The sequence below is a fragment of the Mustelus asterias genome, chromosome 7, assembly GCF_964213995.1.
Source record: "Mustelus asterias chromosome 7, sMusAst1.hap1.1, whole genome shotgun sequence".
NCBI lineage: Eukaryota > Metazoa > Chordata > Chondrichthyes > Carcharhiniformes > Triakidae > Mustelus > Mustelus asterias.
The window spans coordinates 135,826,600-135,853,276 of NC_135807.1; the positions used below are offsets into that span (position 1 = coordinate 135,826,600).

The 26,677-nt window shown below is 45.4% G+C and overlaps 1 protein-coding gene across 3 annotated transcripts in view; it reads right to left on the reverse strand.

The window, feature by feature from the left end:
* Positions 1 to 26,677, reverse strand: part of zhx2a (zinc fingers and homeoboxes 2a) — an 85,112-nt gene that overhangs the window by 13,666 nt on the left and 44,769 nt on the right. Inside the window, exons 2-5 of one of the 3 annotated variants that reach the window (XM_078216886.1) lie at positions 11,504 to 11,605; positions 10,013 to 10,063; positions 7,977 to 8,081; positions 6,531 to 6,616 (exon numbers count right to left, since the gene is read on the reverse strand). The gene's annotated coding sequence lies outside the window, so the exon portion shown is untranslated. The remainder of the gene's footprint in view (positions 1 to 6,530; positions 6,617 to 7,976; positions 8,082 to 10,012; positions 10,064 to 11,503; positions 11,606 to 26,677) is intronic. The other 2 variants (XM_078216884.1, XM_078216883.1) reach the window with 2 other exon arrangements.

A 26,677-nucleotide genomic window follows, 5' to 3' on the forward strand; every position in this document is an offset into this window, starting at 1 on the left:
AGTTTAGTTGGCGGGGGGGCGGGGGGGGGGGGGGGGGAAAGAGAATATTTTTTTAAAAAAGGGTTTTGAGTCTACAGTCATTCAGCTGGGAAATAGCATTGCCCTGAAGCCAACAGTCAAGTCCTGTAGCAGATGCAGCCAGCTTGAGCCAAATTGTTAAGAATCACCAGTCTCACGTGAGGAGGGGACTGCCACTTCACATTTTCATTTTCACTGAGCATGTCACAGGAAATAATCTTAACCTCGCAAAGTGCGGCTTGAGCAGCACAGGACAAAGGTTTTCCCAAACTGCCTGGATACACCAGAACGCACAGATACACGAGTGTCCAGCAGAAACGTGCCATGGAGTCACGGGAATAAAGAAATAAGCTCCCATTAAGAGTTTACAAGTTATGAGGTGAATTGCTTACTCGGTTGGTAAGGGGGGGGGGGGTGGAAATCAGTAATGACAAAATAAGGCACTTGTTGGCTGACAGGTAGGGGTGTTACAAAGTCGAGATGCGGGTAGTTGATTTTCATGCAAAGCACCGGTTGAAGGCAAGCGAGTCGCATTAGGAGAGTTACCTAGCATGACCTGCCAGTCTCAATCAGTGCCTTTCTTTATATGCTTATTGAAGAGTGACAAAGAAATAAGAGCGTGTCACTGGAGTCTGTCAGAAGTCAAAAGAACCTGTTTCAGGATGATTTTCAAGCAGCAGTGTTACAGAGCGAGCAAGTCCAGAACACTAGCCCAGGGTAAGAGTATAAAGGAAGAACTTGCATTTATGTTGCGCCTTTCCATGAGCTCAGGATAACAATGAGGTGCCATGGACTTTCTACAACATTAAAGGCACCATATAAAGGGTGTTGTTTAAATGTGTGAAGTGTGGTCACTGCTGTAATGCAGGAAACAGGGAAACCAATTTGTGCACAGCAAGTTCCCACAACAGCAATGTGACCAGATAATCCGTTTCATAATGTTGGTCGAGGGATAAACATCTGCCAACACGTCAGGGAGAATTTAATCAAACAGCGCTGTGAAATCTTTCACATCCAGCCAAGGACAGATGGAGCCTTGGTTTAATGTTTCGTCCCAAAGATGACAGTGCTACACTCCCTCAGCACTGACCCTCTGACAGTGCGGCACTCCCTCAGCACTGACCCGCTGACAGTGCGGCACTCCCTCAGCACTGACCCGCTGACAGTGCGGCACTCCCTCAGCACTGACACGCTGACAGTGCGGCACTCCCTCAGCACTGACCCCCTGACAGTGCGGCACTCCCTCAGTACTGACCCTCTGACAGTGCGGCACTCCCTCAGCACTGACCCTCTGACAGTGCGGCACTCCCTCAGCACTGACCTGCTGACAGTGCGGCACTCCCTCAGCACTGACCCGCTGACAGTGCGGCACTCCCTCAGCACTGACACGCTGACAGTGCGGCACTCCCTCAGCACTGACACGCTGACAGTGCGGCACTCCCTCAGCACTGACACGCTGACAGCGCGGCGAGTGTCAGCCTAGACTTTGTATTTGGCGTGAAACTCAAAGGGTGGCTCAGTGGTTAGCACTGCTGCCTCACAGCACCAGGGACCCAGGTTCGATTCCTGACTTGAGGCACTGTCTGTGCGGAGTTTGCATGTTCTCCCCCATGTCAGCGTGGGTTTCCCCTGGGTGCTCTGTTTCTTCCCACAATCTGAAAGACATGCTGGTTAGGGTGGATTGGCCATGCTAAATTCTCCCTCAGTGTACCCGAACAGGCGTCGGCGGACTGTGGTGACTAGGGGATTTTCACATTAACTTCACTACAGTGTTAATGTAAGCCTACTTGTGACACTAATAAACAAACTTTTAAACCCAGGCGCTACTGACTCAGAGGCTGATAATGGGATGAGAGGCACAGGCTCAGGGAAGTGAAAGACAAATTTTGGGCCCCTTACTTCAGGGGCCTCCTCATAATATGCAGCCAGTTCATGTACAAGCCAGAAAATCATTTAATTGGAGATGGGGGAAATAAAGATCTTTTTTAGATTGATAATTTTAAGTGAGATGAACGGCCTCCTCTCTTCCAATCTGATGATATTTATCTTGTGATAACAGTTCAAGGGGGTCAGGATTTATTAAGAGGGTGGACTGTGGTTGCTGGGGGTCAGCGTCGCTTACCTCCTTCTACATCATGCATTAGTTTGTTTGTATTTGGCACCACCCAAATCAATGCCTCTTTTAAATGACCCAACATTGAAATCCACGAAACCAGTGTTCTTTCACTATTTCAGCAAGGTTTAATGGAGATGTACGAGGCAGATCTTTTACACAGAGGGTGGTGGGTGCCTGGAACTCGCTGCTGGGGGAAGTAATGGAAGCGGATATAGTAGGGACTTCTAAAGGGCGTCTTGACAAATACATGAATAGGATGGGAGTAGAGGGATATGGTCCCTTGGAAGGGTAGGGGGTTTTAGTTCAGTCGGGCAGCATGGTCGGGGCAGGCTTGGAGGGCCGAAGGGCCTGTTCCTGTGCTGTAATTTTCTTTGTTCTTTATTTGTACTGAGTTATTACCAAGAGTAAACCAACCACCCACTGTGCCAGCTGATCCGAATTGACATCAGACAGAGCAACACCATGATTTTACATTCTCAACACTTCAGTTTCAAATCCCTCCATGGCCTCCGCCTTCCTCCGGCTTCACCTCCAACCCTACGATCCTCCAAGATCTCTCTGCGTCGCCAATCCAGGCCTCTTGGCACACCCCTGCTTTTAATCACTCCACCTCTGTCAGCTTTGCCTTCAAATTTCTGGCCTGTTACCTCTGGAATTTCCCCCTTAAACAATTCCACGTAATTTCCCCCCCCGCAAACCTTACTTTCTCAGGAGGCTAAAGAAAGTCAACATGTCAGCTACATCTCTCACCAACTTTTACAGGCGCACCATAGAAAGCATTCTTTCCGGATGTATCGCAGCTTGGTACGGCTCCAGCTCTGTTCAAGACTGCAATAAACTACAAAAGTGAATGAAGCCCAGTCCATCACTCAAACCAGCCTCCCATCTATTGACTCTGTCTACACTTCCCACTGCCTCAGAAAAGCAGCCAGCTTAATCAAGGACCCACACACCCCGGACATTCTCTCTTCCACCTTCTTCCGTCGGGAAAAAGATACAAAAGTCTGAGGTCACATACCAACTGACTCAAGAACAGCTTCTTCCCTGCTGCCGTCAGACATTTGAATGGACCTACCTTGCATTAAGTTGATTTTTCTCTACACTCTTGCTATTACTGTAACATTACATCCTGCACCCTCTCCTTTCCCATGAACGGTAGCTTTGTTTATACAGCACGCAAGAAACAATACTTTTCACTGTATACTAATACATATGACAAGAATAAATCAAATCAAAAAGAAGCTCCTTTAATCTATTTCTTTGACCAAGCTTTTGGTCATTTCTGTCAAGGTGATTCATAGAAACATAAAATCCCTACAGTGCAGAAGGAGGCCATTTGGCCCATTGAGTCTGCACCGACAACATTCCCTCCCAGGTCCTGTCCACCCCTCAGTTACCCTGCTAATCTATCACATCTCGGGATACTAAGGGTTAATTTAGCATGTCCAATCAATCTAACCCACACATCTTTGGACTGTGGGAGGAAACTGGAGCACCCGGAGGAAACACACGCAGATACGGGGAGAATGTGCAGGCTTCACACAGTCACCCGAGGCTGGAATTGAACCTGGGTCCCTGGAGCTGAGAGACAGCAGTGCTAACCACTGTGCCACCCCAAGTCAAATTGTGCTGAATTTTACTAGTTAAAGGTGCTACATAGATTCAAGCTATTGTTGTAAACTGCTGAACGCAGCTTTCTATCGAAAAACACATCAGTATCAGTTTGCATTTTCTCTTTGTTCAGTTCAATCGTAGTTGACTTCACCAGATAGAACTCGGAGCAGATGTGAACAATGGAAGCCTTTGTGCCAAAGGCAACAACGCAAGGCAGTGATTGGATTCTGCTCCAACAATCACCACCAGCTTTAGATTTCTTCACAAAACTGAAACTGTCCTTTAAAAAAACCAATCAGAAATGTGGCTGATTGAAACCTAATTTTGACTTAGTCCAATAAGATTAGGTTGGATGTAATTGGCTCAATTCATCACGTTACCATATTTAACACTCTACCCTGTGCAAACCCTTTTCCTGAACTTAACAACGCATGGTGGCTCTTTGCGTTCTAATTCCAGCTTTTCCAATTCCACATTCCATCTTACGCTTATAGCTCCTTGTAATTCGAGATTTGTACTGTCCCTGTTCTCTATTTAGGGTTCCAGCCTTTATTCCCAACAAAGAATTGATCCTGATGGATGTGTTGAAATTTTTTATTTATTTATCAGTGTCACAAATAGGCTTACATTGACACTGCAATGAGGTTGCTGTGAAAATCCCCTGGACACCACACTTTCAGGTACACAGAGGGTGAATTTAGCATGGCCAATGCACCTAACCAGCACGTCTTTCGTACTGTGGGAGAAAACCGTAGCACCCGGAGGAAACCCATGCAGATACGGGGAGAACGCGCAAACTCTGCACAGACAATGACCCAAGCCGGAAATCGAACCCGGGTCCCTGGAGCTGTGAGGCAGCAGTGCTAACCACTGTGCCATCCATAGTTAGTGTAGCTCCTAGATTTATCCCAGGTCTTCACAAAATCCTCCAAATTGTGGAGCGTGGCAGAGACACAGGAGACCTCATCTAAAACCCCAAAAAACTAATTTATTAGAAGTAAACAATTGAATGACATTGACAATACATCTCTACAGTAGTTATATTGAACCCCTTGCATAAGGAACAAATGGTTCACTATAACTGAATTACGATGCAGATACCTTTATACAGACAAATATAGTTGTTATTTTCATGGTCTTACCAACTTAAGGGAACGTCTGGATAACTAATTCTCGATGTGGAGATGCCGGCGTATGTAAGTCAGCCCAGAGTTTGAGAGCAGATTTCCACTCCATCTGACGAAGGAGCAGCACTCCGAAAGCTAATGGCATTTGCTATCAAATAAACCTGTTGGACTTTAACCTGGTGTTGTTAAAGCTCTTACTGTAACTAATTCTCACCAGGAGGCTCTCTGCAGAGACTCCAGTTCAAACTCAAAAAGGTTCTTCCAGCACCTTGAAGCTAATGACCATCCCCAAAACAGTTACTGGGGGTTTTCGGGAATTAAAATTGCCGTCTCTTAGATTCAAAACCAGTCGCCAATTAGGCGCATTCCTGAACCAGTCACGTGGGCGTGTGTGTGTGTGTCTGGATTGTGGGGCTGGGTGCATCCCTCAAGGAGATTCTCTCCACTGGCAGGACAAGGCAACTACATTTCTTATTTTAAATCCAGCCGGTCGCTGGATTTGAAATAAATCACCACCCCCGTCCGCAACCCTCACCAGGACAGCCAGTCAAGGAGGGGCTTCTCCACTCTGATTGGGGGCTTTGCTTACTCTGCTCAATGTCAACCCAGTGTTCAAAGGCCACAGCCTCCCCGGTTGCAGAGCCACAAAACCATTTAGGCCAGGGACAAACGGAAATCTTTGTATTGATTGCAGCGGGGTTAAGTTTTCTGTGAAGGCAGCTGTTTATCACAACTCGGGCGACGATGATGAATGAAGACAGAGCTGCCGGCAGGATATAAACTCAATTGCTTCAGTTTGTTCATAATTCCTCCTTCTACTACCACGCCTTCGAGGGCAGGCAGTGGTCTCCTGTTATTGCCACTGGACCAGTGATCTAGAGACCCAGGGTAATGGTCTGGGGGACCTGGGTTCGAATCCCATCACGGCAGATGGCGAAATTTGAATTCAATAAAAATCTGGAATTAAAAATCTACTAATGACCATGAAACCACTGTCGCTTGTCAGAAAAAACCATCTGGTCCACTAATGTCCTTTTAGAGGAGGAAATCTGTCATCCTTGTCCAGTCTGGCCTACATTTGACTCCAGAGTCACAGCAATGCAGTCGACTCTTAAATGCCCCTCTGAAAATGGAGGGCAGTTAGGGATGGGTAATAAATGCTGGTGACGTCCACATTCGTGAGCGAATAACACCAAAGAGAGGGTGTTGGCGGCCATGGACTACCATTGGATTGGTCCATGATTATCCTTGGCAAAGCACAGCAGTGGTTTATCGTTAGGCTGCCTTCTGCTACATAGCTCCCCAGGAATCTCTTGTTCATACCGTTTACCATCAGGGATATCTAAAGCATTTACAGGCTGGTGACCAACCTGTTTGGCCACATTACGAACACACCCTCCGTGGCTGTCAAGTTCTGAAGTGGGACTCGAGCCTGGAGCTTCTGGTCCAGAGTTAGGGACACTATCCGGTGCGCCACGAAACCTCCACTTTCTCATAGAGAGGCCATTATGAAACATGATTAAAAACATTCCCTGCACTAGATACAACATACATGCACCTCACCTCAATCTCTGCCATTACATATGTAATTATAACAGTAACAGTGCTCGAAAGTAATTCCTATTACTTCGATAGCGTAAGAAAAAAAATCTTACCTATTCATAGTCTTCATCTGTTCTCCTCAAGGCTGTGACGGAACCACTTCACTGTTCTCAGCAAGGGATGACAGGATTCATAATGGCTAAGAGAAAGGATCCCAATTAATTTGAGGGGGAAGTTACAGTCAGGGTGTGACTTTATATACATGAATCAAAATTAATTTCCAAAACCCACTTCTTTTCTTGTATCTCAGTACAGAAATGGGACAATGTTATCTGACTGAGGATTACACCATACTTCTGAAAGCCATGGAGAAAGGTATAGATTCACATACTCTATTTTCCAAGATATCTTCTCAACTCCCGTTCCCAGCCTTACTGCTGCTGGTCAGAGTCAGACATTTTGGAGAGAACTTTGCTCGCTGCCCAGTACGCTTCCTGTGATCTCATGAATGAGAACAATGGGATGATTGCATTACTTCACATTGCTGTCGTCGCTGGGGCAGAACGTCGTACGAGGGAAAGTTCTACTCAGAACACCTTACCGCCTCCTCATTGATGGAAGCTTCTGCCATGAAGTTAGGGAGCCGAAAGCCTTTAAACTTGCTGAGCTTATTGGCTAAGACAGCACCACATTGCAATGCAGTACATCCAAGGTCCAGTGAGCCCTCATCACCATAGATCCATACAAATAGAACCATAGAACCATACAAATAGAACCATAGAACCATACAAATAGAACCATAGAACCATACAAACACAGCAGACCCACCACTCGGCCCATTGTGCTCGTGATAGCTCTTCACAGTCCTGCACATTTTTCATTTAAGTTTATATTTTTGGTTACCATTGAATCTGCTTCTGAAAAACTCTGCTATTGTACTTGGCTAGTTAAAACAAGGATATTTGGGTTTTATGGACTGGTACAGGGAGTATCATAGGGATGTTCTTGCTCTTGAGGGAGGGCAGCAAAGGTTTACCAGGCTGATTCCGGGGATGGCAGGACTAATGTATGAGGAGAGATTGACTAGGTTAGGATTATTTTCGCTTCAGACGAATGATTTGATTTGATTTATTATTGTCACATGTATTAACATAGTGAAAAGTATTGTTTCTTGCGCGCTATACAGACAAAACATACCGTTCATAGAGAAGGAAAGGAGAGAGTGCAGAATGTAGTGTTACAGTCATAGCTAGGGTGTAGAGAAAGATCAACTTAATGCAAAGTAAGTCCATTCAAAGTCTGACAGCGGGAAGAAGCTGTTCTTGAGTCGGTTGGTACTCAGACTTTTGTATCTTTTTCTCGAATGAAGAAAGTGGAAGAGAGAATGTCTGGAGTGCATGGGGTCCTTGATTATGCTGGCTGCTTTGCCAAGGCAGCGGGAAGTGTAGACAGAGTCAATGGATAGGAGGCTGGTTTGCATGATGGATTGAGGGAGGGATCTCTTAGAGACTTATAAAATTCTAACACGACTAGACAGGGTAGATGCAGAGAGGACATACCCGATGGTGGCGGAGTCCAGAACCAGGGGTCACAGTCTGAGGATTCAGGGTAGACCATTTAGGACGGAGGTGAGGAGACATTTCTTCACCCATAGAGTGGTGAACCTGTGGAATTCATTACCACAGAAGTAGTTGATGACAAAACATCGAATGTATTCAAGAGGTGGCTGGATATAGCACTTGGGGCGAATGGAATCAAAGGTTATGGGAAAAAAGCAGGATTAGGCTATTGAGTTGGATGATCAACCATGATTGCAATAAATGGCAGAGCAAGCTCGAAGGGCCAAATGGCCTCCTCCTGCTCCTATCTTCTATGTTTCTATAGGTTCCCGAATCAGCAAGTAAATGTTCCTTCAGTCACTAGTTGGGAACACCAGGTTATTGATGAAGCTACTGGACTAGTAACCCAGAGGGTTGGACCGATGATCTGGACAACATGGAACTCTCCATCATGGCAGCTGGGAAACTTAAATTCAGTTAATTAACTAAATCTGGAATGAAAAGCGAACATCAGTTATGGCGACCACAAAACTATCAGACTGTCCTAAAAATCTACTGGGTTCACAAGAACAAATACCAAGTTTATAAGATTGTGAGATAAAATGGAAGAATAGAGTGTGGCTTACTCCAAATTCTGCCCGACAATAAGCCTGTGTGGTTTCGTTGTTAAAGGGGCCCAGGTCATCTTACTGGGAAGAAGGGTGCAAGATGTTCACACCAGTAGACAATGGTAAGAGCAGTTGTGCTGACTGTGGATGGACTGTTAGTCTCCAAGTCTGGTGCGGAGGTGTTAGGAATGTCAGGTTTTATAAATGGTTATACTTTGAACTGCCTGCGTAATTCAAAGATAGAATGGAGTTGGGAGTCTAGAGGATAGCCAATTCACATATCCACCTGGATACATGGCTTATTTGATTCATGTTACTATGGAGGTGGATTTTGGGATCTGAGAGTTTCAGGGATATTTTCGAAACCGTCTGCAGCCGAGAGACAGAAAGTATGAGATCGAAACAGCCAGTTCTGCATACGAAGCAGAGAAAATGCAGATTCTTTTGGTCACTGCACAGAATGCAGGTGGGAGATCAAGCCCAAATGAAGAGATTAGGTTTTTGGTCAGTTAAAGGAGGCTAGAAGGCTTGCCTAGCTTGGCCTAGAGGGAAGCAATTGCCACTGTAACCCACACAGTGGAAGTCAGTTCTGGGAATAGAAGTTATATGCCTGGGAAAGGGAAAAAGCAAGCAAGCCATTGGAATGAAGAATAATTTTAGGCAGTTTCCCAGAGAACCAAGTGTCAACTTAAGGGAGACTAACAATATAACCAAAGCAGGAGATTTTTGGTTGATCACACTGAAAGTTAAACGGATAATTTATTTTCTATTGTTTAGGGTACAAGTTGCTGACAAAATAGTGTTTAGTCATTGCTGCTTATTGTTTGTCTAGTACAGTAATAGTTTGTCTAGTACAGTAATAGTTTGTCTAGTACAGTAATAGTTTGTCTAGTACAGTAATAGTTTGTCTAGTACAGTAATAGTTTGTCTAGTACAGTATAAGTCTTAAAAATTGAAATCTCATTGTGTGGTCCTTTTAGATGGCCACTCTCTATAGAGATAGTAATATCAGTAATGCCCTTTAGGGAAGAATATTCGCTGCCCTAATCTTGTCCAGCCTATTGGTGACTCCAGACTTGCGACTGCCTTCTAAAATGGCCTAAGCAAGCCAGTTAGTTAAGGGCGGGTAGGAATGGTTAATGTGGCTAATAATAAACGAGAGACATGAAATATGAGGATACTTCCACTGAGATACAGAAGGCAACATGATTTAGCGCAAGTTTTTTAAAATTACAGAAGTTTTTTGTAAGAGTGAAGAGGGAACATTTATTTTCTCTATTTGGGGATTCAATGGTGGGAGGTCATCAGTTTTTAAATGGTCACTAAGGGTGTGGATAGAGGTTAGGAAAATGGAAATTTTTTACATTAAAATCACTTACAGCACAGAAACAGGCCATTTGGCCCAACCATAATGCTGTTTATACTCACCAAACTTTGCACCCTTGCCTTTCCCTCTCCCCTATGAACGGTATGCTTTGTCTGTATAGTGCGCAAGAAACAGTACTTTTCACTGTACACCAATACATGCGACAATGATAAATCAAATAACTCCACTCTGACCACCTGTCTTTCCCGATATAACTATTAGCACATCCTTACTTCCTTTCTCCTTCATACGCTTTCCTTGAACTGCATCCGTATTCTGCTTCAATAACTCACTGTGCTTGTGTCAGGTAGAGGGGTTTCTGCTGAAGTCCCTTAGTGACTAGATTACATTTTGGCCCAAAGCATGGCTGAATTAAAGGGCTTTGCACTTCTTTTCATAATAAATATCTAACCTGAATCAGTAAACACTGTGGCCACAAGAGCAGGTCAGAAGCTGGGAATCCTACGGCGAGGGGCAGCATGGTGGCACAGTGGTTAGCACTGCTGCCTCACAGCACTGGGAACCAGAGTTCAATTCCAGCCCGAGTCACTGTCCGTGTGGAGTCTGCACGTTCTCCCCGTGTCTGCATGGGTTTCCTCCGTGTGCTCCGGTTTCTTCCCACAGTCCAAAGGTGTGCGGGTTAGGTTGATTGGCCATGCTGAATTGACCCTAGTATCAAAGAGGGGTAAATATGTGGGGTTGTGGGAGTGGGGCCTGGGTGGGATTGTGGTCGGTGTAGACTCGATGGGCTGAATGTACGCTTTTTGCACTATAGGGATTCTATGATTAACTCACATCCTGAATCCCCAAAGCCTCTCCATCATCTACAAGGCACAAGTCAGGAGTGTGATGGAATACTCTCCACTTATCTGGATGAGTGCAGCTCCAACAACACTCAAGAAGCCCCACACCATCCAGGTGGAAACAGCCCATTTGACTGGCACCCGATCCACTACCTTCAACATCCACTCCCACAGTGCCAGCAATTTTTACCATCGACAAGATGCACTGCAGCAACTCACCAAGGCTCCTTTGACAGCATTTCCCACACCCATCACCTCCACCATCTTGAAGGACAAAGGCAGTAGATGCATGGGAATTCTACCAGCTCGCATATTCCCCTTCAAGCCTCACACCATCCTGACTTGGAAATGTATAGGTGCCCCTTCACTGTTGCTGGGTTCAAATCCTGGAACTTCATTCCTAAGAGCACTGTGGGTGTACCTACACCACATGACTGTAGTGGCTTAAGGCAGTGGCTCACCACCACCTTCTCAAGGGCAATAAATGCTGGCCTGGCCAGTGACGCCCACATCGTGCGAACGAATTAAGAGGAAGATAAAGGCCAAGGGTCGAGAGAGCAATGGATGCAACTTGGGATGGCTCAGGTGAAGAGCCAACACAGCAACAATGGGCTGAATGGCCTCCAGCTGTGCTGTAAAATTGTAACAATTCTGTTTTTAGATGCGAAGGATATGACTGTTGCACAAGTGCTCACTGCATATACTTGGAACAAAAAGTTGGCTTAATACTGATGATTAAATAGAACTCACCACTTCAGCTCCCGTTAATGGCAGAAGCATTTCTGCTTTTTATCCTTTCTCACAGATAGAAGAATGTGTGTAAACGGCCGGATAAAGAGTCAGCGAGAACCCCTAAAAATCAGAAGAAAACTATCATTAAATCATCCCACAGTAAGGCCAAAATTAAATAAGATTTTATCTAAAGTGATGCATCGGAACATTGATTTTTAATGACAACACAAGAGGAGCAGGAGTATTTCCTCTTCGCAGGTCTGGCAAGGGAAAGCCCCCATGCTTGGCCGCCCACACCTCCCCCCCCTCCCCTCCATATTCTGATTCTACTCCCTTAATTGAATTAAATTAATTTGTGCCTTCACTGCCTCCTTTTTAAAAAAAGGACATGGGAGGCTAGAACTGTTCACAAAACTCTAATTGTGTTCCAACCACAGTTCTGTGTTAGTTTACTCAAACTTTTCTGCTTTTCAATTCTATCTCTGTTGAACTTTCAGTGACTTGTGCATCTGTATCCCAGGCCCTTCTGCTCCTTCACCCATTTAGACACTTATTTTCCAAGAGATCTGTATTTCTCCTCCTAAGAGTTGTATCATGGTCCATCACCCAAACCAGCCTCCCATCCATTGACTCTGTCTACACTTCCTGCAGCCTCAGAAAAGCAGCCAGCATAATCAAGGACCCCACGCACCCCGGACATTCTCTCTTCCACCTTCTTCCGTCGGGAAAAAGATACAAAAGTCTGAGGTCACGTACCAACCAACTCAAGAACAGCTTCTTCCATGCTGCCGTCAGACTTTTGAATGGACCTACCTTACATTAAGCTGATCTTCCTCTACACCCTAGCTATGACTGCACTCTCGTTTCCTTCTCCCCTACCTATTATGCTTTGTCTGTACAGCGTGGCAAGAAACAATACTTTTCACTGTATCCCAATATATGTGACAATAATGAATCAAATCAAACCATTTATCTGCACTTGCAGATCAATGAGATGACTTCCACTTATGCTACATTGGTATTATGTCACCTGCAATTAAAATGCTTTTCACCTCTACTAAAAAACAGTTAAATCCTAATCCTTAAATAGATCTCACAACACCAGATTAAAGTCCAACAGGTTTATTTGATATCACAAGCTTTCGGGGCGCTGCTCCTTCATCAGGTGACTCGCACGCACACCCCCACTGGGGAGAGAATCACGTGCATGTGCACCCCCTCACCTCACCCCACTGGGACGAGAAGGGCCGGCGCGCACACACCGGGGCAAGGAACTGCTACGAGTCCATTTGATTCGAGTGGAGTGTAATTTTTTGGTTCAATGTGGCAAGTGAGGTTTTAATGCGGGTAACCAGTTTGTTCCAGACCAGAACTGGCTGGCTGCAAAGAAACAGCAGAAGATAATAAAATGCGACCATTAACAGTCCGAGATTTTAGCATCGACTGCCAAGGGCACGTTATACCATCCTAACAGAGAAAATTATTGTCGAGACATGTTCAGCCATTGTGCTGGGGAAATTCAAGGCCCCAAGCCTTCAGAGCAATAACAGGCAAAGAGAAATGACCTTTTTCCCCCCCCCCTCAATGTCACGCCATTTTATGTCAAGTCAGGTTTCGGTTCCCGTGACAATTCATTACTCGTTAACAGGCCCACAGGAAAGATTCAGGGTTAGAGTAATTTAACACTACAATTGGTCGGGACAGAGTGCTGTCACATGACATGGTCCCTCTCTCTCCTCTTCTCCTCCACCCAACTGAAAGGGTATTGTGTGGAGCAGCATAGTTGTGTTCTGAGGCCTCCTTGGGTGGGGGCGGTTGATGGAAATACGAGTCATTTTGAGTTTCTGACATTGCCAGAGGAGAACAGGGATGCATGTGTCATCTGGGAAGGTCCAGGAAGTGGCTGGCGTGGCATAAAATAACTCATAAATATACCCTAAAATTCATACAGCAGAAGAGAATCTATAGCCCAGAACCCAAAACTCAAAGTCAACTGAAAGAGCAGCCTTAATACAAAATACACACTGGAGAATCATCATTCATCACTTACAATCCACACGTGGAAACCAATTTTCAGGAAGGAATATCAGGATTTTTCCTTTACGCAGCAAGTAGGGTTAAGATTATATTCACTGGAGTTGAGAAGTGAGAGAGGGGCTCTCACAGAGGCTTATAAAATTCTAACAGGGTTAGACAGGGTAGATTCAGAAAGAAATGTTCCCGATGGTCGGGGAATCCAGAACTAGGGTAGAATAGTTTGAGGATAAGGGGTTAACCTTTTAGGACTGAGGTGAGGAGAAATTTCTTCGCCCAGAGGGTGGTGAATGTGTGAAATTCACCACCACAGAAAGTAATTGAGGCCAAAACGTTGCGAGATTTCAAGAAGGAATTAGATATAGGCTCGAATGGCCTACTCCTGCCTCTAGGTTCTATGTGTAATTGTGATCTGGAACGAAAGGGCAGTTCAAGCAGATTTGATAGGAGCTTACAAAAGGGGCACTGGATAAATACTTGAAGAGGAAAAGTTTGCAGGGCTGTGGGAAGGGGCAGAGGAATGGGACAAATTGGAAAGCTCTTTCAAAGAGCTGGCACAGGCAAGATGGGCTGAATGACCACCTTTTGGTGCTACATCATTCTGTAATTTTTTTTTTCTGTTAACACTAAAATTCCCGACAAAAAATCTTGGGAAAGGAGTTTTTAAAAAAAAATCTGTAGAAGCTCTTTGTATTTTTATACCACACAGGATGAGATCTGAAACTCGCCTGTCCTTCACCTGCTTGCTGAACTCTGATATTACGTTCATTATATGATGGGATCTTGTCAATGGGCACACAGGTCTAAATTTCCTGCGGATTACTTTAGCTCACCATAGCATTAGATCCTGGTGTTAAGCAAGCATTAGACTAGGTCTCGAGATTATTAGTCCAGTAACGCAAGCACAATTAACAATTTCCAATTCAATACTCATAACTCATTTGGTTGGGGTGCAGATATAACTCTCAGAAACAAGACACTGCACTTGATATACACCCAGCCCACCTGACTCCCCACGTGGACTGCGCCACCACCCATGCACCATGGTTGCAGCGTGCGGCAGTTACAGGATGGACTGCAGCAAGTCACCAAGCTCAATTCAACATCAGCTCCCAGCCAAGTTAACCCCGGCGACTGTCTGCGTGGAGTTTGCACATTCTCCCCGTGTCTGCATGGGTTTCCTCCGGGTGTTCTGGTTTCCTCCCACACTCCAAAGATATGCAAGTTAGGTGGATTGGCCATGCTAAACTGCCCCTTAGTGTCAGGGGGATTAGTGGGGTAAATAGGTGGGGTTACAGGGATAGGACCTGGGTGGGATTGTTGTCGGTGCAGGCTCGATGGGCCAAGTGGCCTCTTTCTGCACTGTAAGGACTATACTCTATTGAGCTTTCAGTGTATGATTTCACTATTATAATTCACACTTCCTGGTTTAGACTCTGCGTGGCTCAGTGAGCATTCTTCAGTCTGATTGGCTGAGACATACAGTTGCTTACCCTAGTCGGACAGGCCCGCAGATCCCCCGTCGAGGGCGTAACACTAAGAATTTGCAATAACTGCAAGTGCATTGCAAAAACCCACAGAACATGCAAGTGTAATGGATGGCTAGCATTACCCTTTTGACAGCGACTGAATATATTATATTCCATGGTTTGCTGTGGCCTGTGGAATTGCGCCATGAGTTACTGCTGCTGAATCTTTTAAACACGCACACGCATGCCTGTAATGCCTTTGGTGGCTGCACTTTAATAATCTGAATCAACAGCATGCATCATTTGGCAGACAAGTGAAGATCCATTAAACCACAAGAGTTTAAACTTTCCATCTTTTTACCTGCGTCAGTCTTTGCAGTAACATTGTTAATACAAGCTATTTACTGTGAGAGAGCAGCCAGCAGACACCAGGCATTATGTAATGTGTTGTGAAGGAAGCAAATTACTTGAAATAATCAAAATACGGTGGCCCAGCATAAATTCCTTCTTTTTAAAAAAAAAAGTGAAAATTGCTGTATTGTTAACTGCACCTGTTCTTGTAAGGGTGATTTTAAAATCATAATATAATGCTTTCAATACCTCTTGATTGCAAGACATGCAGGATCTTACTTCTGAAAGTACGCCAACGGGAGTTTTTTTTTTTGTAAACCTACAGTTATTTTCTTAAACAGCTTCAAATCTAAATGACTCACACCACGAGGTGCAAATCAGTTCTGTGACATACCCAACGATTAACTCAAACTAGTGAACCAATCTGCACCTTTTAAGTTGTCACCGATGCTCAAGTATGGGAAGTTATGTGGTTAGACCACACCGCGTTCAAGAACAATTAGGAATTTAACACACTGCTGGTGGTGTTGCTGACTAGAACTTGAATCTGTGACTTCACTGCTCACTTCCACCATAAGGTTTGTCCATTTCTGCAACAGAGTCTGGCATTTTGTTCCCCATTGTTGAATCCACCCCCCCCCCCCCCCCACCCCATCTCCCCTTATCAATATCCTGGGGGGTTACCATTGACTAGAAGGTGAACTTGGCTACAAGAGCAGGTCAAAGGCTAGGAATGCCACAGTCAGTAACTCACCTCCTGTCCACCATCTACAAGGCACAAGTCAGGAGTGTGACAGAATACTTCCCATTTGCCTGGATGGGTGCAGCTCCTACAACACTGAAAAGGCTTGACACCATCCAGGACAAAGCAGCCCCTGCTTGATCAGCACCACATCCACAATCTGCAGCATTCAATCCCTCCACCATCAACACACATTAGCAGCACCGTGTGCCATCTACAAGGTGCACTGCAGCAACTCATCAAGACGGTTCTTTGGTGGTACCTTCCAAATCCACACCCTCTACCATCTAGAAAGGGCATGGGAGCAGATACCTGGGAACACCACCACTCGATTTGATTTATTATTGTCACATGTATCAACATACAGTGAAAAGTATTGTTTCTTGCGTGCTATACAGACAAAACATACCCTTCATAGAGAAGTGCAGAATGTAGTGTTACAGTCATAGCTAGGGTGTAGAGAAAGATCAACTTAATGCAAGATAGGTCCATTCAAAAGTCTGACAGCAGCAGGAAAGAAGCTGTTCTTGAGTCAGTTGGTACGTGACCTCAGAGTTTTGTATCTTTTTCCCGACGGAAGGAGGTGGAAGAGAGAATGTCCGGGGTACGTGGGGTCCTTAATTATGCTGGCTGCTTTGCCGAGGCAGCGGAAAGTGTAGACAGAGTCAATGGATGGGAGGCTGGTTTGCGTGAAAGATTGGGCTATGTTCACGACCTTTTGTAGTACCTTGCGATCTTGGGCAGAGCACGAGCCATCCCAAGCTGTGACACAACCAGAAAGAATGCTTTCTATGGTGCATCTGAGAGTCGTAGCTGACATGCCAAATTTCCTTAGTCTTCTGAGAAAGTCGAGGCGTTGGTGGGCTTTCTTAACTATAGTGTCAGCATGGGGGGCCAGAACAGGTTGTTGGTGATCTGGACACCTAAAAACTTGAAGCTCTCGACCCTTTCTACTTCGTCCCCATTGATGTAGACGGGGGCATGTTCTCCTTTATGCTTCCTAAAGTCAATGACAATCTCCTTCGTTTTGTTGACATTGAGGGAGAGATTATTGTTGCCGCACCAGTTCACAAGATTCTCTATCTCATTCCTGTACTCTGTCTTGTCATTGTTTGAGATCCAACCCACTACAGTGGTATCATCAGCAAAATTGAAAATCGAATCGGAGAGGAATTTGGCCACACAGTCATAGGTGTATAAGGAGTATAGTAGGGGGCTGAGAACACAGCCTTGTGGGGCACTGGTGTTGAGAATGATCGTGGACGAGGTGTTGTTGCCTATCCTTATTGATTGTGGTCTGTGAGTCAGGAAGTTCAGGATCCAGTCACAGAGGGAGGTGCCGAGGCCCAGGCCACGGAGTTTGGAGATGAGTTTCGTGGGAATAATAGTGTTATTAAACACTATTAAACTTGCAAGTTTCCTTCCAAGCCACACACCATCCTGACTTGGATATATAATCGCTGTTCCTTCACTTTCGCTGGGTCAAAACCTTAGAATTCCTTCCCTAACAGCACTGTGGGTATACCTACACCTCAGGCTCCAGTGGTTCAAAAAGGCGGCTCATCACCACCTTCTCTGGGGTAATTAGGGATGGGCAATAAGTGCTCACCTAGCACTTGATTTGATTTGTCACATATTAGCATACAGTGAAAAGTATTGTTTCTTGCATGCTATACAGACAAAGCATACCGTTCATAGAAAAGGTTAGGGAAGGGTGCAGAACGTAGTGTTACAGTCACAGCTAAGGTACAGAGAAAGATTAACTTAGCGCAAGGTAGGTCCATTCAAAAGTCTGACGGCAGCAGGGAAGCAGCTGTTCTTGAGTCGGTTGGTACGTGACCTCAGACTTTTGTATCTTTTTCCCGATGGAAGAGAGAATGCCCGGGGTGCGTGGGGTCCTTAATTATGCTGGCTGCTTTATACTTGGGATGCCCTCATCCCATCAAAACATGCTAAGCATCAGTTGAGCAGGATTAGTTTAACAGTTAATCAATTCTCTCCCAGTGTACAAGAATTGGGCATTTTGTCTTGTAGCAGCTCACCCACCCCGGATTTTACCACCCCAAGGCGAGCAGTCATTTGACAACTGCAAAAGCAATTGCATCTGACAGTACACACAATATTGCAAAACAACCAGCGGCAACGTGAGGGAATTTCCTTGTATACAACTAACAGTTAGGTTTGGAATGCACTCTCTGAAAGGGTGGTGGAAGCAGATCCAATCCTAATGAACAAAAGGGAAGTAATTGGGTAAATACTGAATAGTAAACATGGCAGGGGCTTTGCGACGAACTTGATTACTCTTTGAGAGCGCCAGCACAAACACGATGGGCCAAATAGACTCCTTTGGTGCTGTCCTAAAACACTTCCTAACAGCCGTAAACAGGACCGCTCATTGAATTATCTGTATGAATAGCAATGGCACTGTGCTCTTCTTACTTCGCTTACCCCAGTCCAACGCCGGCATCTCCACATCATGACTGTGCTCTTGATCATAGCCTGGGCATGCCATTCATCACCAAACTGCAGCTTTAGCAGGCTGATTTTTAGGCTCTTCACACAGTTGCCTCCAATGGACAAATTCTGGATACATGAGTGTGTGTTTATATACAAACCTCCAAGTAGATGCTGCCAATAGCTGCTGTTCATAGCTTCAGAATATATGGGACAAATACCTCCCTTCAAATTTAAAATTCAGATTCCTCCGTGGCGTCATCTCGGGAACTTTTTCCAATACTACAAGTCTGAGTTATCGTCGTTGCTTCATTTTTGGCTTAATGCACGCATCCCCCAATTTTAACTGCTACTGTTGTGGTAGCTGTGCCTTCAACTGCCTGGGTTCCAAGTTCTGAAACTCCCTCCATAAACCTTTCCGCCGCGATACCCTTTAAGATATCCCTGAAAACCTCCCCCTCTGACCAAACGTGGTGTCATTTGTGCAAGTCTCTCCTTATACATTGCAGTGTCAAATTACATTTGATGATGATCCTGGCGATTTGTTAACTATGTTAAAAGTGCTACATGGGCAGCACAGTGGTTAGCACAGCTGCCTCACAGCGCCAGGGACCCAGGTTTAATTCGCAACTTGGGTCCCTGTCTGTGCAGAGGCTGCACATTCTCCCCGTGTCTGCGTGGGTTTCCTCCGGGTGCTCCGGTTTCCTCCCACAGTCCGAAAGACGTGCTGGTTAGCTACATTGAGAGAGAATTTAGCACGACCAATGTACCTGAACACTGGAGTGTGGCGACTGGGGGATTTTCACACCAACTTCATTGCAGTGTTAATGTAAGCCTACTTGTGACACTAATAAATAAACTTTAAAAACAAATGCAAGTTGTTGCTGCCTCACTACAACAGAAGAACTGTGCCATGTGTCAACCCAGACATTTAAGTGTAATGCCTCTTATCAGGTTAATTCATTCAGTCAAGGTTCATATGTAAAGGGCTATGGCGCAGAGATACATCTACCATGAGGCTGATTGCCCCTCCAGGGTGCTGAGATACAGACTCTGCCACCTCAGCCTGGTTCTGGCCCTTCTAGGGTGCTAAGCTGCAATCGCTGCTCCTCACCCTGGTTCTGGCCCTTGCCATGGGAAGTTTGTCTGTTGCATTCATAGAAACAAACAGTGGGGATCGAGATTACCGTGATAGAGAACATGTAAATGTGTAGCCTGTTATCGATGTTGCACATCTTGCTATTCTCAGCAGGTTAATTCCACTCAACGTACAGCAGGCAATAATTTATTTGTAGATTTGTTGAGTTGAGAACACAGCCAATTTAAAGTTTGAAGAAGTATGAATGTGTTTGCCCTGTAGGAGGAGTATATTTGATGGTTATTTTTGTCAGCTTCCTAGTCGATGATGAGCCCCTACGTGTGAATTAGGAGTAGGCCATTTGGTTACTCATCAATAAGGTCACTGCTGATCTGACTGTGGGCTCAGCACCACGTCCTTCCCCTGTAACTTCTCTCTCAGTCAAGAATCTAACTCAGCCTTGAACTTATTCAATGAACCAACCTCCACTGCTCCCTGGAGGAAGGGTTGCACAGACCCATGACCCTCAGAAAAAAAATTCTCCTTGTTTCTGTCTTAAATGGAAGACCCCCTTATTTTAAAACTGTGGCCCCTAGTTCTAGTCTCTCCCGTAAGGGGAAACATCCATTCAAGATCCACCCTGTTAAGTTCCCGAAGAACATCACATGTTTCAATCAGTTCGCCACTCCAATGGGCGGCACGGTGGCACAGTGGTTAGCACTGCTGCCTCACAGCGTCAAGGACCCGGGTTCAATTTCCGACTTGGCTCACTGTCTGTGCGGAGTCTGCAGGTTCTCCCCGTGTCTGTGCGAGTTTCCTCCGGGTGCTCCGGTTTCCTCCCACAGTCTGAAAGATGTGCTGGTTAGGTGCATTGGCCATGCTAAATTCTCCCTCAGTGTACCCAAACAAAGTGCCGGAGTGTGGCGACGAGGGGATTTCCACAGTAACTTCATTGCAATGTGAACATAAGCCTACTTGTGACAATAATGAATAAACTTAAACAATGGATACAGGCTCAACCTGCCCAACCTTTCCTTGTACGATAACAACCCACCTCCAATCCCAGGCATCAGTCGAATGAACCTTCTCTGAACTGCTTCTAACACAATTATATCCTCTTAAATAAGGAAACTATAACTGTGCACAGTACTCCGGATTCTGCCTCACCAATAATACCCGATACAACTGGAGCAAAACATCCCTGCTTTGTATTCAACTCCCCTTACAGTAAATGACAACATTCTATTAGCCTTCCTAATGATTTCTTTAAATTTACTTATCAGTGTCACAAGTAGGCTTACATTATAATGAAGTTACTGTGAAAATCCTCTAGTCGCCACACTCCGGCGCCTGTTTGGGTACACTGAGGGAGAATTTAGCATGGCCAATACTCCTAACCAGCACGTCTTTCGGACTGTGGGGGGAAACTGGAGCACCCGGAGGAAACCCACGCAGACACGGGGAGAACGTGCAGCCTCTACACAGACAGTGACCCAAGCTAGGAATCAAACCCAGGTCCCTGACGCTGTGAGGTAGCAGTGCTAACCACTGTGCCACCCATTCCGGTGACTTGCTTTGTCAGTCACTAATTTCAGAAATGTTTTTATCTTTGGTGAGTAATTTGTTGTCCATTCTGGTGTACAATGCTGGTGGGTGACAACGTCCACTGCACAATATATAAAATGCTCATACAAACAAACTCTGGCTCCTACTTTCCTAATCTGGGGCAACAACGTCCAACCTGGGGGATCTCCTTCCACAGGATGGACTGCGAAGGGGAGAATGTTGTAACAAACAGCTCTTAAGCTAGTTGGTTTCAACCTGTAACCTTCAGGGTACAGACTGAAGCATACACCTCATTGCCAGCATCAGCTGGAAGCAAACAAGACAATGGGATCTGAACGGAATGATTCTTAAACTCACTCACAAGCCATAGTTTAACAATAAGGGCCTCCCGTTTAAGACAAAGATGCAGAGGAATTCTCTTCTCCCGAAGGGTCAGTAATCTTTGGAATTCACTGCCTCGGAGCAGTGAAGACTGGGTCACTGAATTTAATCCAGGCTGAATTAGACAGATCTTTGGTGGACAAGGGAGTTTGAGGCTCTGGGGAACAGGCAGGAAAGTGGAGTTGAGGCCACAGTCAGATCAGCCATGATCTTAATGAATGGCAGAGTAGAATCATAGAATCCCAGAATCCCTACAGTGCAGAAGGAGACCATTCAGGTCATCGAGTCTGCACTGACCGCAATCCCACCCAGGCCCTGTCCCCATAACCCTACTTATTTATCCTGACACTAAGGGGCAATTTAGCATGGCCAATCGACCTAATGCGCACATCTTTCGGACTGTGGGAGGAAACCGGAGCACCTGGAGAAAGCCCAGGCAGACACGGGGAGAATGTGCAAACTCCACACAGAAAGTGACCCGAGCCAGGAATCGAACCTGGGTCCCTGGCGCTGTGAGGCAGTAGTGCTAACCACTGTGCTACCGTGCCTGATGAGCTGAATGGTCTACTCCTGCTCCGATTGCTTATGATCCCATACAGGGTTGAGTTATAGATTGGACAGTGTTGTTCCCCATGTCAGGGATCGAACAAAGCAACTCACTCGTTGGGACTACAGAACCTTCATGCACTGTGGGGCTGTGTCACTCGGCAATTTGTATCAAAGTAGAGGACATCACTACGAATGCTGTTCACACCTCTTTCAGACACAAATACATATGCATAGTCAAGCACAACCCAAATACCTTTTGCAAGGCTATTGCGACTAATCTCAATAATCTACATTGTCTTCCACACAGCTGATAATTAACACTAAACACTCCACATCCCAATAGATTATGACCAAGGTGACATATTCTGCAGGACAATGGATGGAATACAATACCTGAAACATGTGTAAGCATTCAGAACATTTCATACAAAAGAAATTGATGAGGCAGCCCTTGCTGAATGATTCCTAATATGCAAATAGCTGCACTAACAACCAACTCAAAATAATCGATCAAACTCATCACATGGTTTATTTTCACTTGCAAGAAGTGGTATACCTTCATAGGCAGAGAAAACAAAATTAACATGGCATTACTATAATAGTTGAACCTTTTATGAATTAGCCAGGAGCTTGCGAAACCTGTTGTTCCCCGTTGTTTTCTCCATGGCAACGCCTCAACCAGTCAGAGTTGACTTGCCAACCAATAAGCACCCTTTTCTCCTGTAGCATTTTTTTGTTCGTTTGAAATTTGGTATTCTTGCATTTGTCCTGATCAGCGCAAGTTGAAAAGCTTCAGCAACACCTCTCTTTTCAGCAAAATTTGGCTTAATCGCTGGCTTTCATGATCAGTCTAATCAGAGATTTAGTGAAGCTCGAGCTACTCTCATCTGGTTCCCAGCTACCATGGGCTGAATTTTATGGACCCGTAACAGAGTGGGTGGGACTGGAAAATGCAGCAGAAGTCCACTGGTTTCGACAGGAGACAAAAATCCCGCTGGTGAAAAATTCCACCCCTTATCTTGGGTCGAGAGTCACTAACTGGCTGGTGCTTTTGCCAACAATACCATTAGAGTCATAGAGGTTTACAGCATGGAAACAGGCCCTTCGGCCCCTAAGATAGTCCCAATTGCCCACATTGGGCCCATATCCCTCTATACCCATCTTATCCATGGAACTGTCCAAATGCTTTTTAAAAGACAAAATTGTATCCGCCTCTACTACCACCTCTGGCAGCTTGTTCCAGACACTCATCACCCTCTGAAAAAATTGCCCCTCTGGACCCTTTTGTATCCCTCCCCTCTCACCTTAAACTGATACCCTCTAGTTTTAGACTCCCCTACCTTTGGGAAAAGATGTCGACTATCTAGCTGATCTATGCCCCGTTGGCTTGGTGATAAATGTGGATGGAATTTCTATGGCTTTTCTTTTAAAAAAACATCCATTTTTCCTCATTGTTTCCCAAAATCATTAAATTGTTAAGCCCATTGTTCACTTCACTCTAAGTTTTTGGCATCTGAAGTCAAGTGGGAGCTTTGAATGTGCATAAATTTCTTATGACTTCTATTAGCTAATTGTAATGCCTTAGGTAAATAAACACAAGTTTAACAATGATAATTTTACTTCCAATGCAAAACTGATCTACAAAGAAAAATAAATTTTTTCTCTTGCTGTTATGTTCCTTTCCATTCTGTTACTGCCTTTCTGGCTCTCTCCATTTCTTTCTCTTTCGCTCATTCTATACGTGTGTATTTTTGTTGAAGTGCCTGTATCATGCCTCATCTCTACCTCCTTCCATCACTATTGCTCTCGTTATTTGTGGGTCTCTTCTCTTTATTCCGCTCCAGCAAGTCCTTCAATCCCTCTGAATGAGATGGCTCATCAATGTTTTTGATTTGAGCAGCACGATGGCACAGTGGTTAGCACTGCTGCCTCACAGCGCCAGGGACCCGGGTTCAATTCCAGCCTCGGGTGACTGTCTATGTGGAGTTTGCACGTTCTCCCTGTGTCTGTGTGGGTTTTCTTCAGGTGCTCCGGTTTCCTCCCACACTCCAAAGATTTGATTTGATTTATTATTGTCACATGTATTGACGTACAGTGAAAAATATTGTTTCTTGCGCGCTATACAGACAAAACATACCGTTCATAGAGAAGGAAACAAGAAGAGTGCAGAATGTAGTGTCACAGTCGTAGATAGGTTAGGTTGATTGGCCATGCTAAATTGCCCCTCAGTGTCAGGGGGATTGGCAGGATACATACGTGGGGTTGTGCGGATAGGACCTGGGTGGGATTGTTGCTGGTGCTGGCTCAATGGGCCAAATGGTTTCCTGCACTATAGGGTTTCTAGAATTCCAAAGTGCTGAGCTGTACAGGGAAATCCAAATCATATCAGGACCAATAACCCCAACAAACAATCCAAAGTTCAGAAACGTATCTCACATTTAAAGTTTATAAGTGTCACAAGTAATCTTACATTAACACATCAATTAAGTTACTGTGAAAATCCCCGAGTCGCCGCACTCCGGCGCCTGTTCAGGTACACTGAGGGAGAATTTAGCATGTCCAAGCACCCTAACCAGCACATCTTTCGGACTGTGTGGGGGGGGGACCAGAGCACCCGGAGGAAACTCACGCAGACACGGGGAGAACGTGCAAACTCCACGCAGTGACCCAAGCCGGGAATCAAACCCATGTCGCTGGCGCCATGGGGCAGCAGCGCTAACCACTGTGCCATCCATTTATATAACACCTTTCTGGCTGAAATTGCATCTCTTCGGGGCATAGATCAGCTAGATAGTCAATATCTTTTCCCAAAGGTAGGGGAATCTAAAACGAGAGGGCATAGGTTTACGGTGAGAGGGGAGAGATACAAAAGGGTCCAGAGGGGCAATTCTTTCACACAGAGGGTGGTGAGTATCTGTAACAAGCTGCCAGAGGTAGTAATAGAGGTGGGTACAATTTTGTCTTTTAAAAAGCATTTAGACAGTTACATGGGTAAGTTGGGTATAGAGGGATATGGGCCAAATGCGGGCAATTGGGACTAGCTTAGGGGTTTTAAAAAAAAGGGCAGCATGGACAAGTTGGGCCAAAGGGCCTGTTTCCATGCTGTAAACCTCTATGACCTTTCACAACAGGGAGTGGGTGAAAGTGGGAAAAGAACAATGTTGAAGCGGCAAGCACTTTGGTGATCAAGAGCGAAAATAATCTCAGAGTCAGCCCCGATTTAGTGGACAGCATTCAGGCCTCAAGTTGTGGGTTTAAGTCGCAACCCAGGATATAATTACCTAGGCTGACACTTCTCAGTGCAGTACTGAGGGAGGAGGTCCCACTTTTTGGAAGGAACTTTAAACTGCGGCCCTGGTCTAGGAAAAACTAGAACCAGAGGTCACAACATCAGGCTAAAGGGACGATACTTTAAAATAGAGATGAGGAGGAATTTCTTCAGCCAGAGAGTGGTGAATCTGTGGAACTCTTTGCCGCAGAAGGCTGTGGAGGGCCAGGTCATTGAGTGTCTTCAAGACAGGGATAGATCAGCGGTTAGAGGGAAAAGGCAGGAGAATGGGGATGAGAAAAATATCAGCCATGATTGAATGGTGGAGCAGGCTCGATGGGCCGAGTGGTCTAATTCTGCTCTTATGGCCTCAGGAGGTTGTAAAGGTTTCCATGGTGCTATTTGAAAAGGAGCAAGGGAAGTTTCCCAATACTTAACCAACACCAATAAAAAGAACATTATCTGATGACTGCTGTCTGAAGGGATCGACTTGCCCCCTCGCCTTCCACACCACAACAACTCCTCAAAAAGCACCCCATTAGCTGTAAAACGTCCCGGGACACCTGGAGGCTGTGGAAGGTGCCACAGAAATGCAAATCTGTTTTAGATTCAACTGGTGGGATAGAGCAAGAATACTGAAATTGCATTTCTTCACTGTTGATTAGCTGTGAAATACCCATGATTATAATTCCACTAGCACCTTTTTTTCCTCTTTATTCGTTCATGGGATTTGGGCGTCACTAGCTGGGCCCAACATTTACTGCCCATTCCTGAGGGCAGTTAAGAGTCAACCACATTGCTGTGGATCTGGGCTCACATGTAGGCCAGACTGGTTAAGGATGGCAGATTTCCTTCCCTCAAGAGCATTATGACAATAGACAATGGTTTCGTGCTCTGGCAAAGGGTCATCCAGACTCAAAACGTTAGCGCGATCCTCTCGCCATAGATTTGGAAAGAATGTTCCAGATGTGGGGGGAAAGAGTCCAGAACTAGGGGTCATAGTTTGAGGATAAGGGGTAAACCTTTTAGGATTGAGGTGAGGAGAAGTTTCTTCACCCACAGAGGAGTGAACTGGTGAAATTCACTATCACAGAAAGTAGCTGAGGCCAAACCGTTGTGTGATTTTAAGAAGGAATTCAATGTAGCTCTTGGGGCTAAAGGGATATGGGCCGGGGGGGGGGGGGGGGGGGGGGGAGGAGGAGAGGAGGGAAAGAGGTGGAGGGGCGGATCAGGATATCGACTTTAATGATCAGCCATGATCATAGTGAGTGATGGAGCAGGCTCGAAGGGCCTAATGGCT